The sequence below is a fragment of the Triturus cristatus genome, chromosome 4_1 (assembly GCF_964204655.1).
Source record: "Triturus cristatus chromosome 4_1, aTriCri1.1, whole genome shotgun sequence".
Lineage (NCBI taxonomy): Eukaryota > Metazoa > Chordata > Amphibia > Caudata > Salamandridae > Triturus > Triturus cristatus.
Window position 1 is genome coordinate 312,455,903 of NC_140585.1, and position 14,431 is coordinate 312,470,333.

Below are 14,431 nucleotides of genomic sequence, written 5' to 3' on the forward strand. Positions count from 1 at the left end.
TGTCATGTATGTGACAAACTGTGAGAGAGCCTCTGCCCTCCCAGCTCAACCATTCCGCCCATGGGCCTGACAAAGAGCAAATGTTTCCAAGTTACCAGGGAAGAAGCGGTCAAAATGCTGCTTCGCCTAGTGGAAGCTTGCTCCTGTGTGTGCAGAATCAAACAGTTTCAGCATAATGCTGCAAGACATGATCACTTGAAACCTTGAGCAGCCACTTTTAGGCATCTCTCAAAGACCTTAAGAATTCACAGGTCAATTTCATACCCTAAACTTTGCCACATTACTTTTCAAAGCAAGCGTTTGCATTGCAATAGGCCTTGCATTTGCGAGAGTTTAAGCTATTGGCATTGCAAATGACACTGCCTTTTATTTATCTGTTTTGATACAATTAACACATATATAAAAGGCATTGTCATTTACAATGACAATAGCTCAAACCCTTGTAAATGCGAGACCTATTTCACTTCAAAGGAGCGGCCGCCATTGTCCCGGGCTGTTTGAAAAGTGAAAGCACACATGGCGTGCTGAATGTTGCAGGAAAGCATGTAGTGCCTGCAGTAGGAGAAACTCATTAAAGAAAATAGTGCTTACAGACTAAATAAGACGTACCGTGTAACAACCGAAGTAAAAGGGCCAGTCCTCATGGGAGGTTACAAATTAAGACAAGGCGGTACTAAGGAGGGACTAACAAGCCTATTTAAGAATCAGAAGCCAACATTTACTAAGGACAGTGACACAAGCCAATGAAAAATATGGGCGGAGAGTGGGCGGAGCTTCAAGTCTATACTTCAATACAGCATGCCTCGCAGAGCAGTGCATGCGCTGCCCAGGCTCGACCTAAATAGTCTGTAAAAAGCAAACGTATGTCTTATCAGAAGTCCAGCTTCCAAAAGTCCCATTTTGTGCTGCCCCGCACATCCTGCTGTTGATTTTGTATATTAAATGTTTCAGACTCTTGTAGATGCACAACTCCCACAGGAAATGGCTCATCGCCCAGGAAGGAGCTGAATTAGAGCATGGGATAAGTTGCTGAACAGAGAAGCATTTAGAAGTGTCAGACAACTATATATTTTTATTCAGGAATGTAGCATGGGTTTAGAAAAGTAAGTGCAAAGGCCCAAACTTTTTCTTATATGCGTGACACTGACATTGCTAAATGCAAAGCTGTTGAATGCCAAATTTGCTGAGCACCAAATTCTGCCTAACCGTAATTCTATGTAAGCACTTCTTCACTTTATTTTAACAGCAAACACATTCCAAAAATAACTACCTTCATAATCAACCACCAGGAAAGGAAATGAGAAAAAACAATTTCTCACCAATCACAATTCATAATGTCCCTAATGGTCGCTCATCTCCTATTACGTTCCCTCTTTCTTTGCTGCTCCAGCAGCCATCAAGTGCCATCAGTTCCCGATGTGCGTTTAAGGATAGATACCTGGCTGTCCTAATAAACAATATCATAACAAAGCAGCTAGCAACTCCAGCACCTTGAGACCCTCACGGGTGATTTGTCGCCCCCTATAAATCCTTGATTGATTAAATGTGCTTTACTTTGTTGTAGCCTACATAAGAGATATTTTTTTCAGCAACACTGTGGGAACGCACCCTGCACTCCTTACATGAAATCACAGCGGGACACTCTCACGTGGTATACTTTGCCGGCCACACAGGGGAGCTCTCTCTCCTGATGGGAGGTGGCATCAGTAAATAAGTTCCCTCTTACTTCCAACGGGCGATCCGTGGGTAGCTCTCTGGTAATTCCCTATGAAACAGTGCAACTGCCCTGCGGAGCCTTGGCCCAGCAATAACTCACTGCTGCCTAGAATAATACACCTCATACGCGGGGCCTGTAACTGGCACAGTTTACATCGCAAGGAGTCCTCGACACATAACAAGGGTCTGTATTTGTACATTGGCTGTGGCCAATATATTTTACACACAATGCACTACTTTGTACACTGCCCAGACAGACACATCCCAGATACCAAAAAGGGGCAATATAGTGTCCTACGGCTTGAACCTCTAATTGAGCCCCCTGGCTCCCATATCTTACTGGGCCACCCACAGTGCTAAACTGGTCTACCCAGTGCTCTAAACAAGATAATTAAACACATAATCTGTATTCAGGCAAGGTTTATAAGTAAAATACAGACATAAAAGCAACAACATGGACTGCAGGTGGGGTAAAGCATCAACACGGAGGGTGGGTAGCGAGAAAGCAATAACACGGAGAGTGGGTGGGGGCATAAAAACAACACGTACCGGCATGAACTGGGGATAAAAGCATACGTGTAAGAGAGAGTGACAAGGAGAAAGGAAGAGAAGCACATGAGGGAGACTACCTGCAAACACTTAAGGAATGCTTCAACAAAAAGAAAACAAGCAGTGGCAAAGACAATAGGCCTCGTCTCTGCGAGAGGTATTGGTTTTGTTTTTTTAGCTGTGTTGTAGAGCACTGTGGTTGTGCAGTGTGTTTAAAGTTTTATTCTAAATTGCTATGAAATTGCCATTATTCGTTTGTTATTTATTAATGCGTGAGGGATGGTATGAGCTTTGAATTAAAATGTGAAATGGAAGGGAAGAAGCAACATGAACAACAGCTGCCTGAAAAAGTGTTCTGAAGTAGTGAACACTGCATTTTTTTATGGGGGGAGGGTTAACGTTGCTAAACAAAGTGAATGGGATGGATAGTAAATATACATCATTTTTAGTTTAAAGGACTGTTTAATTTTAAATTATGAAATAATTCAATCTTAATTGATGGAAATGGTACAAATTAATTAACATGCACCTTTCTCAAAAGATAAATGAATTTTCCCCTGTAGCATTGCAAATGAAGAGAGGTGGGAAGTACATTTTCTTATTTCAATGAAAACGGAATGTGACAGAGTGTGTGTACTACAGGCAAGCAGTTCCCCTAAAGTGATAACAGGTATGCTTGAACTAAGAATAAATGCCATTTGTTTTTAAAAGCACAGCAAAGGTGTGTCTTCAAAGCTCATTTGTTTGGTACAGTAAAGTGAAAAATAAAAATTAGGTTGTTGGTGATGTACAGTCACAAATATAACAAATGAAAGGCAGCATAGTTCGAGGGGAATAAAATTTAGGTTGGGGTGCAGACGCAAATATTGTTTGAAGCTGTCTAACATAACAAATGAAAGGCAGCATTGTACGAGGTGGAATAAAGGTAAATTTAGAGCTGAATGTATATGTTGCCTCTTAGTCGCTTTTGGACATGAATAAGCTAAAATAAGTGTAGGGTAACATTTTCCCCTGTACCTTGTGCACATTCTGTGTTTTTTCAGTCACAACTATTGTTTAAAGCTATCTAACACAACAAATGAAAGTCAGCATTTTCCAAGGAGGAATGCAGTTAAATAAACAGGCCCTCAAATGCAAAAATCAATTTTGCTTGAGATAGGAATATGTGCTTCCCCTACTGCTTTCACTTGCAGTGTTAAAGGGGGGGGGGGGGGGTGGATTATTCTGTTTTTTTACATGTCCACACTATTTTGCACCACAATCACCACAAGACGTTGTGGCACTGATGGGACTTGAATGGGGTTCCCCAGCTTCAATGGCCACAGCTCTGCACATAACAAAACACATAGCAACACGGGTCTCCTTATTTGCAGATCAGGGGCCTTTGAGCTGGAGAACCCGTTGAAGTCCTGTAAAGAAGATGAATGAAATTTCCCCCATAACATTGCAAGTGAAGAGAGCGTTGGAAGCACATGTTCTTATCTCCAAGGAAATGGAATGCAACAGATGAATGTGATAAAGTGTGCTTAATAAAGAAACACTCACGTGCAAGGTCCCCTCACTGTCCTGCATGAAACACATAAACTCCTGCAAATTGAAAATCGTCTAAAACAAGACCCCTGATTCTGAGGAAACTGGCTAACCTCCCTATGCATAAAAATGAATAAATTGACATTTTCCCTAAAAATCCTATCACATAAAGAAAGCAATTGTGCCAAGTCTTAGAGAAAATAAACTTGGAAGCAGAAAACGTCTTCACAATAAAAGCAGATAACATCTGATGTCATAATAAACATCCATTACTAAGGAGAAAAGGGCTTCTTTGGAGTTTGTGTGACGCAGTAAAACATAGCTACAAATGGCAAGAGGTTCAACAACGACAACATGGAAAAAAACGAGCACAATAAACCTGTGCATTCTTTTTGCAGTAATCTGAGCATAGCTGTGAGGCCCGGTTCTAAGACCAAGAGGCAAGGTTTGTTTGCTTAAGCTGTCCATGTTTTAGATTGTGGTGCTTCAGACATGGAGGCACAAAGGGGGTGGGAATAAACAGTACAGGGAGAGGTAGAGAGTGAATGGGAGAGGGTGGAAGGGGACTCCACCACAGTAAAATGAAAACTTTTTAAAAAGTTCATGTTGGGTGAGCAAGTTGTTTTTTAGCTTTGAAAAGCAAACACATACTGCCTTGCAGACATAAAGCAAAGAGATATGAAAATAAATGACGATGTTTTCAAACTTACAAGGCAACACACACTGCAGTATAAACGAAAATACTAAAATAACTTTTATTATAATGCAAGTTGTTTGGAAGCTTTAAACATGCAAAACACCTCACACCCCTGACAGAGAGATTGTCCCCGCATACCTCTGGCCACCTAACAACATACACCACACTACATCACCGTCTGTACTTGGACTCAGTTAGATCTCCAAAGATGTATGGGAACTGGAACTTTCTGCGCTATGTTTTTGTTGTTTTACATGCAGATTCTACAGAAGTTACAAATATATACATGCTCTGGTACTTTCAAGTCATTTTATTCCCGAAATGCATATGTAGGGCCACGGCCCGGACTGTACCATGGAAATTCAATAAAATGTGTTTTAAAAAAAATGCAAAACACACTGCCTTACAGTCAGAAAGCTAAGAAATAAAAAATAACAACAATCGACGTTGTTTCAGAGCTTACAAAAGGCTACACACACTGCCTCTATAAACAAACCACAATCAGTCAAGTAAAATAAAAGATGTTATAAAGATTAAATAAAATGGCGACACATGCCACCTTACAGACAGAAAGCCAAGAAATAGCTTTAGAAAGCTGACACACGCTGCCTCTATAAACGAAAATCCAATACATAAATCAAAGATAATGCAAGATGTTATAAAGCTTTTAAAAGACGACACACATAGCCTTGTAGAAATAGCTTAACAAAGAAGACGCGCTGCCTTACAGAAAGAAAGGAAATAAATAATAATAAAAAAGCAACACATGTCTGAGGGTTTAAAACTTTACGGACAAAACACTTACAAAGCAAATGAATTAACAAGAGATTTTAAAGCTTTGCCAATGACACACGAACAAGCCTTGCAGTTGTAGACCAAAAGCAAATAAACAAGAACTTTTTAAGCTTTACCGATGACACACTAATAAAGTCTAGCTTCCAGAAATATTTGCAGAAAGCAAAACAAAAAAAATAGTACCCAAAAACAAACCTTCAAGCAAAAAGTGTAAGACTACAAGTCATTTGACCATGCTCTGTAGGAGGGAACAACACACAAACAGGAGGGACATTTAAGTAAAAAAGCAATGGACGGGCTGTAAGCCCATAGAGTATAAACAACATGTCTCGAAGAGACAGTGCATGCATTGTCTAGGCAAGACCTAAACAAAGTAGCTCCAAAAGTGAAAGCAGTGAAGTACACGAATACTTGGGCTATGTTCCAGAGAAGGGCAAAACACAAGAAGAGGAAGTGTCGCCGGCACACGCTGACCAAGGGCCGACAGCACAAACAGTTTTATTTTATTTTTTTCAAATTTTTTGTAGGAACAAAATATACAAGGTATTAAAATGGGTAATGGAAGGCAACTGGGAAGATGAAACTGGTTTCAGTCTGTTAAAAACATGAAGGTTGAATGGGGAGCAAAAAGAAAAAATTTAAAACGGTCATTCTGCACTTATCCAGGTATGCAGCCACAGTCAACATCTTTAGAGCCGTGGGCATCTGGCATTTGCCACAGTGAGTGACAATCTCAGATAACTTCTTGCAGACAGTTGGAACAGTTATAACAGCTAATGGCAATGATTCCCCCAAGGCTCCTGCATATGATGATTGTGCTCTTTCTCCAATTGCCTTGTCCCGCATCAAGCAATTTTGTGTGTTTTTATGGATGGTTTTAAGATGCTTTCAAATGGAATTGGTCCCATGGAAATACTTCCTACCACTCTCTTGATAATTGCTTGCCACAGATAGTGTACTGGCAAACTTAGCACTAATGTTTTTGTCGCCCAGGGAATAGTGAAATGTTTCCAAACATTTCTCTACTTTTTTCTAGGTTGCATCTGTTTCTCCTAATTTCTTCAATTTGATCATACAAATGTTAGAGTTCGCTTTTCTTAAAAACTCATGTAAGTCATCACATGGACACTCTGCAGAACTGAGCTTTAAAAACAATGTGATGCTCCTAAGTTTCTCAAGATACAGTTAAGCTCACCATGAGAATGATACAAATACTTACTCGTGCCACAATGGCATGCTATAAAATGTATCACTAGGGTGTTAGTGTAGTCAGTAAAAAGTTGCGGTTTGGGTGTTTTATTGTATTTGTAAATAGCTAAATACGCTTGTTTTGTTTATTTGTTAATTGTCTGGTTTAAATTGTATTGTAATGTATTACTAAAATTTATTTGTAAAGTTAAAAAAAATGTTTATTGCCCATTTGATCTTATGGGTTATAAACACGGGAATCTGGCATTTCGCACAGTGTGTTACCATGTCACTTAATTTGCTGCAGAAAGTTGGTACGCTAATTTGTTGCAGTGTTGATGCTTCTCCTAAGGCTTCTGCTGATGATGAGTGCGCTCCTCCTGCACTTGCATTCTCCCGCATGAGATGATGGTATGTATCAAGCAACTGCATGTCCTTTCAAGAATGTTTTTTTAAAATGTTTCCTTGAACTGTTCCCAGTACCTCCTGAAAAGGTTTTTGTGCAGATGTTACATTGCATAAATTTTGCCAACAATTTCTTTTCACCAGAAGGAATGGTGAAAAACTTCCATACGTCACACACCCATTTACACATGCAAACACCTACTGACACAGGGTCATACACTCATACAGCCCCTCACATGCTGATACAGCCACTGGCAAGCTGAGCCATACACTGATACAGTCACTCATACACCCAGACAAACACCAATACTGCCACTTACACACCCAGCTACACACCAATACGTCCAGTCGAATACTGATACAGCCAGTCACGCACCCACTCACATACTGATAAAGCCACTCACACACCTAGCCATACACCAATGCAGGCACTCACACCCCTACTCACACACTGATACAGCTACTGACATACCCACTCACACACTGATGCAGCCACTGACATATTCACTTGCACACCCACTTCCATTTTAATATTCTAGATGACATTGCAAAACATATGCTAATGTCTTCATTAATATTTTATAGGATTATTCTCCTAAATATTAAACTAGTCACATGTACTATTTAAATTTCACTTATACGGGGTGTATATACACATAGAAAAACTAACAAACACTTACACACACAATTGCACTAAAACATAAAACACATAGTTAGATCTTTGTTTGACCATATGGAGTGGTTCTGAAAAGAACCGTTGTTTTTTGGATCGATTTGATATGTTTTTGGGTATTTGTTTTTTGGGTAAAAAAGCAGGCTGTAAAAGGGATAAAGGAAGGCAACTGGGAAGAAGCAAGTGGCTTCAGTCTCTCAAAAACATAACGGTGAAACAGGGAGCAAAAAAGAAATTAACAATGATGATTTCGCACTGCATCTAGGTATACTGCCACAGATGTTTTTTCAAAGCGACGTGCATCTGGCAATTTGCACAGTAAGTTACCATGCTTGATGACTGTTCGCAGTGAGCTGGTATTCTTATTTATTCAAGACTTGAAGGTTTTCCCCCAAGGTTCCTGCAGATGATGATTGTGGTCCTCCACCTACCTTCTGTTGCATCAAGAGATTGTATGATTTTTCGTGGATGGTTTTCAAATAGTTCCTCATGGAATTTTTCCTGTGGGAATACTTCTTCACAGTACCTCTTGATAAGGTTTTTGTGCAGATTTGCATTGCACTAATTTTGCCACCACACTCTTTTTACTGGATGGAATGGTGAAAAACTTCCACACATCACTCTTTTTCTTTGGTCCAGGTCAGAAATGCCCAAACATGGGTCCCTTGCTCGCTGTACCACTGGATTCAAGCTAGCCTGGCTGATGAGGGGTGATGCCCCGAAACCGGTCCCAGGATGCTTGTTTACGGTCCAGGGAGGACCTGGCCTGGCAGTTTGGGCTGGACTCTGCTCATGAGGAGCAGGGTCAAAATTGATTTGCATATGGCTGGGTCCAAACTGAGGTGGCATAGTGAGCAAAAGAACGATAGATTAAACCCAGATCACTTGACTGGAGGTGAGTTGTTGAAATGTTTCAGCACTCCGTCCATCATCTTGTTGTGTTTGCTGAAATAGCTTCAGCCTGCGCTGGCTCTTCTTTACACATAGCTGCAGAAACTGACATAATTGTGCTGAGATACAAAGAAAACAGACAGCAGCACTGCTCTCAATACTACCTCTGCAGAGGTAAAATCCCAATTAGAGATTTAGGGTGTGGTTTACCATGTAGATGGATGGGGTAGAGGGTGGGATCCTAGAGTAGCCAATTAGAAGTTTTGGTCTGAGTGTGTCTCAGTTATCGAGCGGATTTGCGGATGCACTTGATAGCTTTGCAGAGCACCGAAATCATGCAAATTAATAACTGTGTTTAAAAACACAGATAGGCTCCCACATATCTACATATAAATATGTTTTCTGTGATATCATTATTAAAATCTGAAGCACCTATATATCTATTTGCATAGTTACTGTTTTTGGCGGATTCACAAAATCGAATTTGCTGACCTATTCCGATAAAGTCGGAGGAATTTGAAACCAAACAGTATCAACAGTGGCGCCATTTTTCCGGAATCGAGATAGATCCGCAGATTCATAAAATAATTTTAAAAAGGAAAGATTTACTTGTTTTATTGCATTAACAAAGACATTACATAAATTACTTCGCCATGAATTGTGATATTTTACTTTTAAAATGTATAATATCAATAATTTTAAGAATAAAATGAATTTTATAGTTATAAAAACCCTGTATTACTAAATGAAACTTGTAGGTAAAATTGTAGTACAATGTATTCTAAAACAAAACCTACAAATTCACTAAAAAAAGCAAAGTTTATAGGGACATTGTAGTTAGGAAATGAAATGTAAAAGACCATAGAAATCCACTGCAAAAAGCAAAGGTTACAGGGACGTTATAGTTAGGAAAAAGAATTAAAATAAACTTTAGAAATTGACTGAAAAAAACAAAGGTTAAAGGGATGTTATAGTTCGGCTCAGATTTTACATGCACAAAACCATTGAAATTCAGCAGTTATAGTTACCTCAGCTAACTACAACTTACACCCCGCAATGCACTGCTTATGACTTCACATCTTATATCACTCATGACATGGTCAGTGATGTCGCTGATGACATCTCAAATGACATCACTGATGACATCATCAAAGTTTGTTTAATTTAAAGATATATAGGCTACTACATATGTTAAATTAGCATACTTTCTGTACTATTAATGAGTGATACTATTTCTAACACATGTGAACAGTTAACCTTTGCAAAGCATATCAAGCTGTGTTGTCCTTCATATGGGTACTATTTTGAATAACTTTTGATAAAATCTGAAAGTTTTACAGCAGGTGGTATATAATGTGGTGAGCTAATTATGTGAAAACAGCATGGCTGCAAAATTGCACACTTCCAGTTGCCCTGGACATAGACAAATCTTTAATGCTGAAAAGGGGGCAGCAGTATAACAAAACTATTGACCAAAACATACTAAAAGAAAAGGGGAATCACATCAATGAAAAATGTTAGGACCCCTGCTTTAGGAGATGCTCGCTGTCTAAGATTACAAGAATACCTCCATGTCACCAAAGCCACATTTCTCCGAGCCATTATAAATCACTGTTTGTATTTATCATTATTTTCAGGTTTGTAATTTCACTTGTGTCAACCAATGGGAACCGAGACTACAGCCCCCAGAATGCAAATGTAATTTCATTTGGGTCAACTGATGGGAACCGAGACTACAGCCCCAGAATGCAAAGTTTTTCAGTGAAAACTTGGAACAGTAGTATTGCATCCTTGGTGATATGGTGGCATGGCTAATTTATGGCTATCCGTATAATTCCTCTTATCGAATCGAATTTATCTGTGCATCTGGAATAACATTGCCTATGTAGAAGAAACGTCTCCGTTAAAACAAAGGTACTTGGTAAATTAGACTAAGGGGACATGTAAAAACATGTAATTAGCAATATGCTGGTTAGTAGTGAAAAAGCTTGTAAATAATGGAGAAGCTCTTCGTGTTTTTTTGTAAAAAAAAAAATTTTGTACTGAATAGAGCAGTTAGTTCTTAATCCAATATCTAACAAATGGAAAAAGTGATGTTATTGACAAAATCATTAAAATAACAAACTTAAGGGATCGATTTTTATACAGCAGAATTAAAAAGATATAGGTTAAAGTAAGTCATACAAACCATAAAGACTAAATGGAGGGTAAGATTTGTATGACTTTTATAAGTTCTATTAAACTTCGGTTCCTCTGTCTCTATTATAATAGTTTCAGTAATAGATTTTGGATTGGAATACTTAAAATAAATCTTCTCTGTGCATGAGAATGCATTACTTTTCATCTCTTTGTGAGTAATTCACAGTGTTGATCGGTGTCACTTTTCTCAGACCTTTTTTCAGAAATATCAGTCAATGATTTAATAGATGTATATCTAAAGTATATTAAATCAGCGCGACAAATCTCTAGACGACAACTGTCTTTTTTGTATATATATATATTTTTTATTTTTATTTATTTTTTAGCATTCACTGGTAAAGAAAATCCTGAAGAAGGCATTTGCCGAAACGCGTTGGTGGTATTCCTCAAATCACTACCAGTGTTCTCTATATATGATTTTGATTGTACTGGGTGGTATTGTTTTAATCACAACCACTGGTTTTTTATATATGATCTCAATTGTATTGTGAATGGTGCTTTAACAACATAAAATGTGGTAAATATAATATGTCTAATTGTTTACCTCATATTAAAATGAGGTTTGATTTGTGCAATATATGTTGAAATGTATCTAGAAGTAAATCATGTATAAATTGAATCGATCTTTTATATACCCTGATAACTATATATAAAAATACTAAAAAAGATCAATAAAATTAATAATATTTTTTCAAAAGTTGTTTGTCATAATGTATATCATGTGGTTGGTTGTCTAGAGCTTGCGCGCTTTCTTAACGTTAATCAGCACTGGACCCGGTGCGATAGTTTTTCCAAAATAATTCCTCTTATCTGACAGTTCTTCCTTCTTGAAAAAACTCCAAACAGGACCAGCTTTAGCGCCGGTGGCGCCCTGTGCGGCAATGTCTGTTGGCGCCCCCCCAATGACCATCTCTGCCACGGATTCCCTCACTGGCACCCTTTAACAGTACCCCGCAAGTCTTCATAACCACTGTCTCTCAGATTCATTTAGTTTTATAGCACCACTCATACCAGTCTAAGGTGTCAGAGCACTTTACACCACACACACATTGCACAGAGACAATCATATGTGTGTAAATCAGTGTATAGGAAATATTATGTCAGAAAGTACTACAAGGTGTAGTGTAGGAGTGACATGTCATCGATACTGTTAGGCAATATAGTTTAAGTTCTTTTTCAGGAAAAACACAAATTCAGAATTTAAAACATAACATCATTGTTAGGGGGGTTCTCTTTCATAATAAGAATTGTTTTCTACCCAAATGCAGCCTTTTCACAAGATTAAGATAATAATAAAAGACTGGGCAAAAAAAACATATAGGTCTAACATATAGCTTGCAGTTTGCATGCAGCTCTAGGATGACAGCTAATAGTTCAATGTTCTATATTACGATTTTGACTTATAAACTACAAGTAACAAAAGGAGCTCTCTTACAGAATCAGTAACCCACTGACCTATTTACATTATATGCACTTTGTTATCTGCATGGTACATGTGCATAGCAGCAGGCATTTTAACCCTCTATGCTACCTTAGGATGAGCCAAAGCTTCCACTAGACAAACCTCCGGTCTCTTTCCAGGTAGACGATTAATCACGGGACTTCTCTTGACATTTTATTTGATGTCTGAAAGTGGCTGGAGGACAGGAACAATCAGCAGGTGCTTTTAAAATTATAATACACATTTTCAAAAATGACGCCCCCACCCCAAGTCAACGCCCGGTGTGGTCGCACTGATCGCACCGGCCCTGACTCCAAAGGTTAATATAAGCAGGATCTGTAGGTATGACATGCCATACTTTTTTAATTTAACAAAACGAGCTACCTTACTTTTTGTTAAGAGACAATTATCCCAGGATGATTAATTCCAACAGTTGAGATGCCTCAGCTGAAAAGAAAGGGAGGGACTCTTCTGTACTGGGAAGTCGAGGGCGGGACAGAGCACTAAACAAGAAAAACAAGCCTTCTTTGCAGAGGGCCTGCTGCCCAATTTATTAATCAGGAGATGTATAGGCTACTTGAAAGCCAATATTGGTTTTAATTGATGGAGTCACTTGAAGCTTCATGATGGCAAAGATGTTTTCTTTTGAGAGGTATTGTCAGGGTGTTTACCTTCTGAGCTGTGGGGCGCCTGGGTTTAATGAACACTTATAAACATGTTTGCACTAGGTACAGTTTAAGTAAAATATGTATTTTGGAAGCACTTTTTTTACTCTTAACCCTATATCTAGGGATTAATTTGAGCAAGTGGTTTTGGATGCTCGGCACCAGCACTTAATTGTCAGCACCGGCGCTTATTACATTCTGCCACATGGTGCCGCTGTCTGTGCAAATTTAGCTATGACCACAAAAACCCCTGTTTATCAATTCAATATGCCATAGCAATGACTAACACCTGCCACACAAGCCATTCTGTTAGCTTTGGGGGTCTGGAATAATATGGACTGTCCCACTTGTAAGAGCGTGACAGTTAGTATTGTCACTGGCAGGGGCGATCTGTGGTGCAACTTGCTGTGTCCTCCTGACTAGGGCCCTGGCACTTATTCATTTACAAATTAAGCGCTGCCTATATCTTTTTGCTTATTTTGTGCCAGGCTTTTACTTTGTGTAAGGTAATTTTATCATAAGGACTAACATATTCACAGTGCTTTCTGTCGCAGGCTAAGACCTCGTAGCACTAAAAACACATGATCACATTAACCACCCTTTTATAACATAAAATAGTAAATTTCTCACCGATTAGTTTAACTTAACCTTTAATTTTTCATTTAAAATGTGTGCTATTTTATATGCAGTTATGTGAGGGTAAAAGACCAACACCATAGTTACAGAATATTTTGTTATTTTTAGGCGCGCCGTTCACACCTCCCTACGCTCACTCACTTCCCTCAATGCACTCAGGGTCAAAGTTCCCATACTTTTTGAATGCCCCTTCGACCCCTTAACGATTCTAACCTATCAGTCAAGGTTACTCACCAAAGTACGACCACGGGACCGCGTTATTGATAACTTTTCCTTCACCTTGAATCCTAGACAGGTGGCGGGGAAAAAAAGTCCTAAAAAAGTCCCTGGAGGTCAGATGAGGCAAGCTTTCCATGCACAGCGGTGACTTTTACTGCGTCTCCCCTGCGCTCGCCCGTCGCATTACGTCAGCTCGGTGCAGCCAGGCGTGACGGCTGTTGCCGCGCGTTTGGACTCAGGTGTGCGTGGGCAGTGCAGCGTTGCAGCAGGCAGGACTGTTGTCCCAGCACACCTCGGACGCGTCGCCCGTCACTAGGGATTTGTTTGCGCGGCACCCACCCCTCCCATGCCGCGAGAAAAATTGTCTGCTAATGTAACAAGTCCAGGCGGCGGCTTGGAAAACAAGTTCCCATGGCCTCCCGGTGCAGTCACTCAGGGAGAAAAGTTGCGCACGCAGGCACGAGGGTGGAAACAGCACTGGTCTCCATTGGGTAGGGAAGATCAATCTGCTATTGGCTGTAGTGCGATGTGTATGTACCTTAAGATTCGGGTGCATGTTCATGAGTACTCACATTCTGGAAAAAAATGCAAATCTGCCAGTTTTAAGGTCTGCCCTTCCCAACCATCACTCCGCCCCATTCTGTCATGTTTTCCAACCACGACATATTGTATTTTTGGCTCCAGCAGCAGATTACACAGATATACTGCCCTCTGTCTAGGTAAGAGATAAAGTGCCCTCTGCCTAGGGCATTAACAGGGTTTAACAGTCACTGCACCCGCCTTCGAGTTCTGGGCACGAACCAGCGGGGTATGGTGGGCCACAAGGC

The 14,431-nt window shown here is 39.7% G+C and overlaps 1 protein-coding gene across 2 annotated transcripts in view; it reads right to left on the reverse strand.

The window, feature by feature from the left end:
• The window catches only part of ADIPOR2 (adiponectin receptor 2), a 542,630-nt gene extending 528,651 nt beyond the window's left edge, over positions 1-13,979 (reverse strand). The window contains exon 1 of one of the 2 annotated variants that reach the window (XM_085652231.1): positions 13,620-13,836. The gene's annotated coding sequence lies outside the window, so the exon portion shown is untranslated. Of the gene's footprint in view, positions 1-13,619 lie in introns of both variants that reach the window. The other variant, XM_085652225.1, reaches the window with a different exon arrangement.
• Positions 13,980-14,431: the final 452 nt, after the last annotated feature.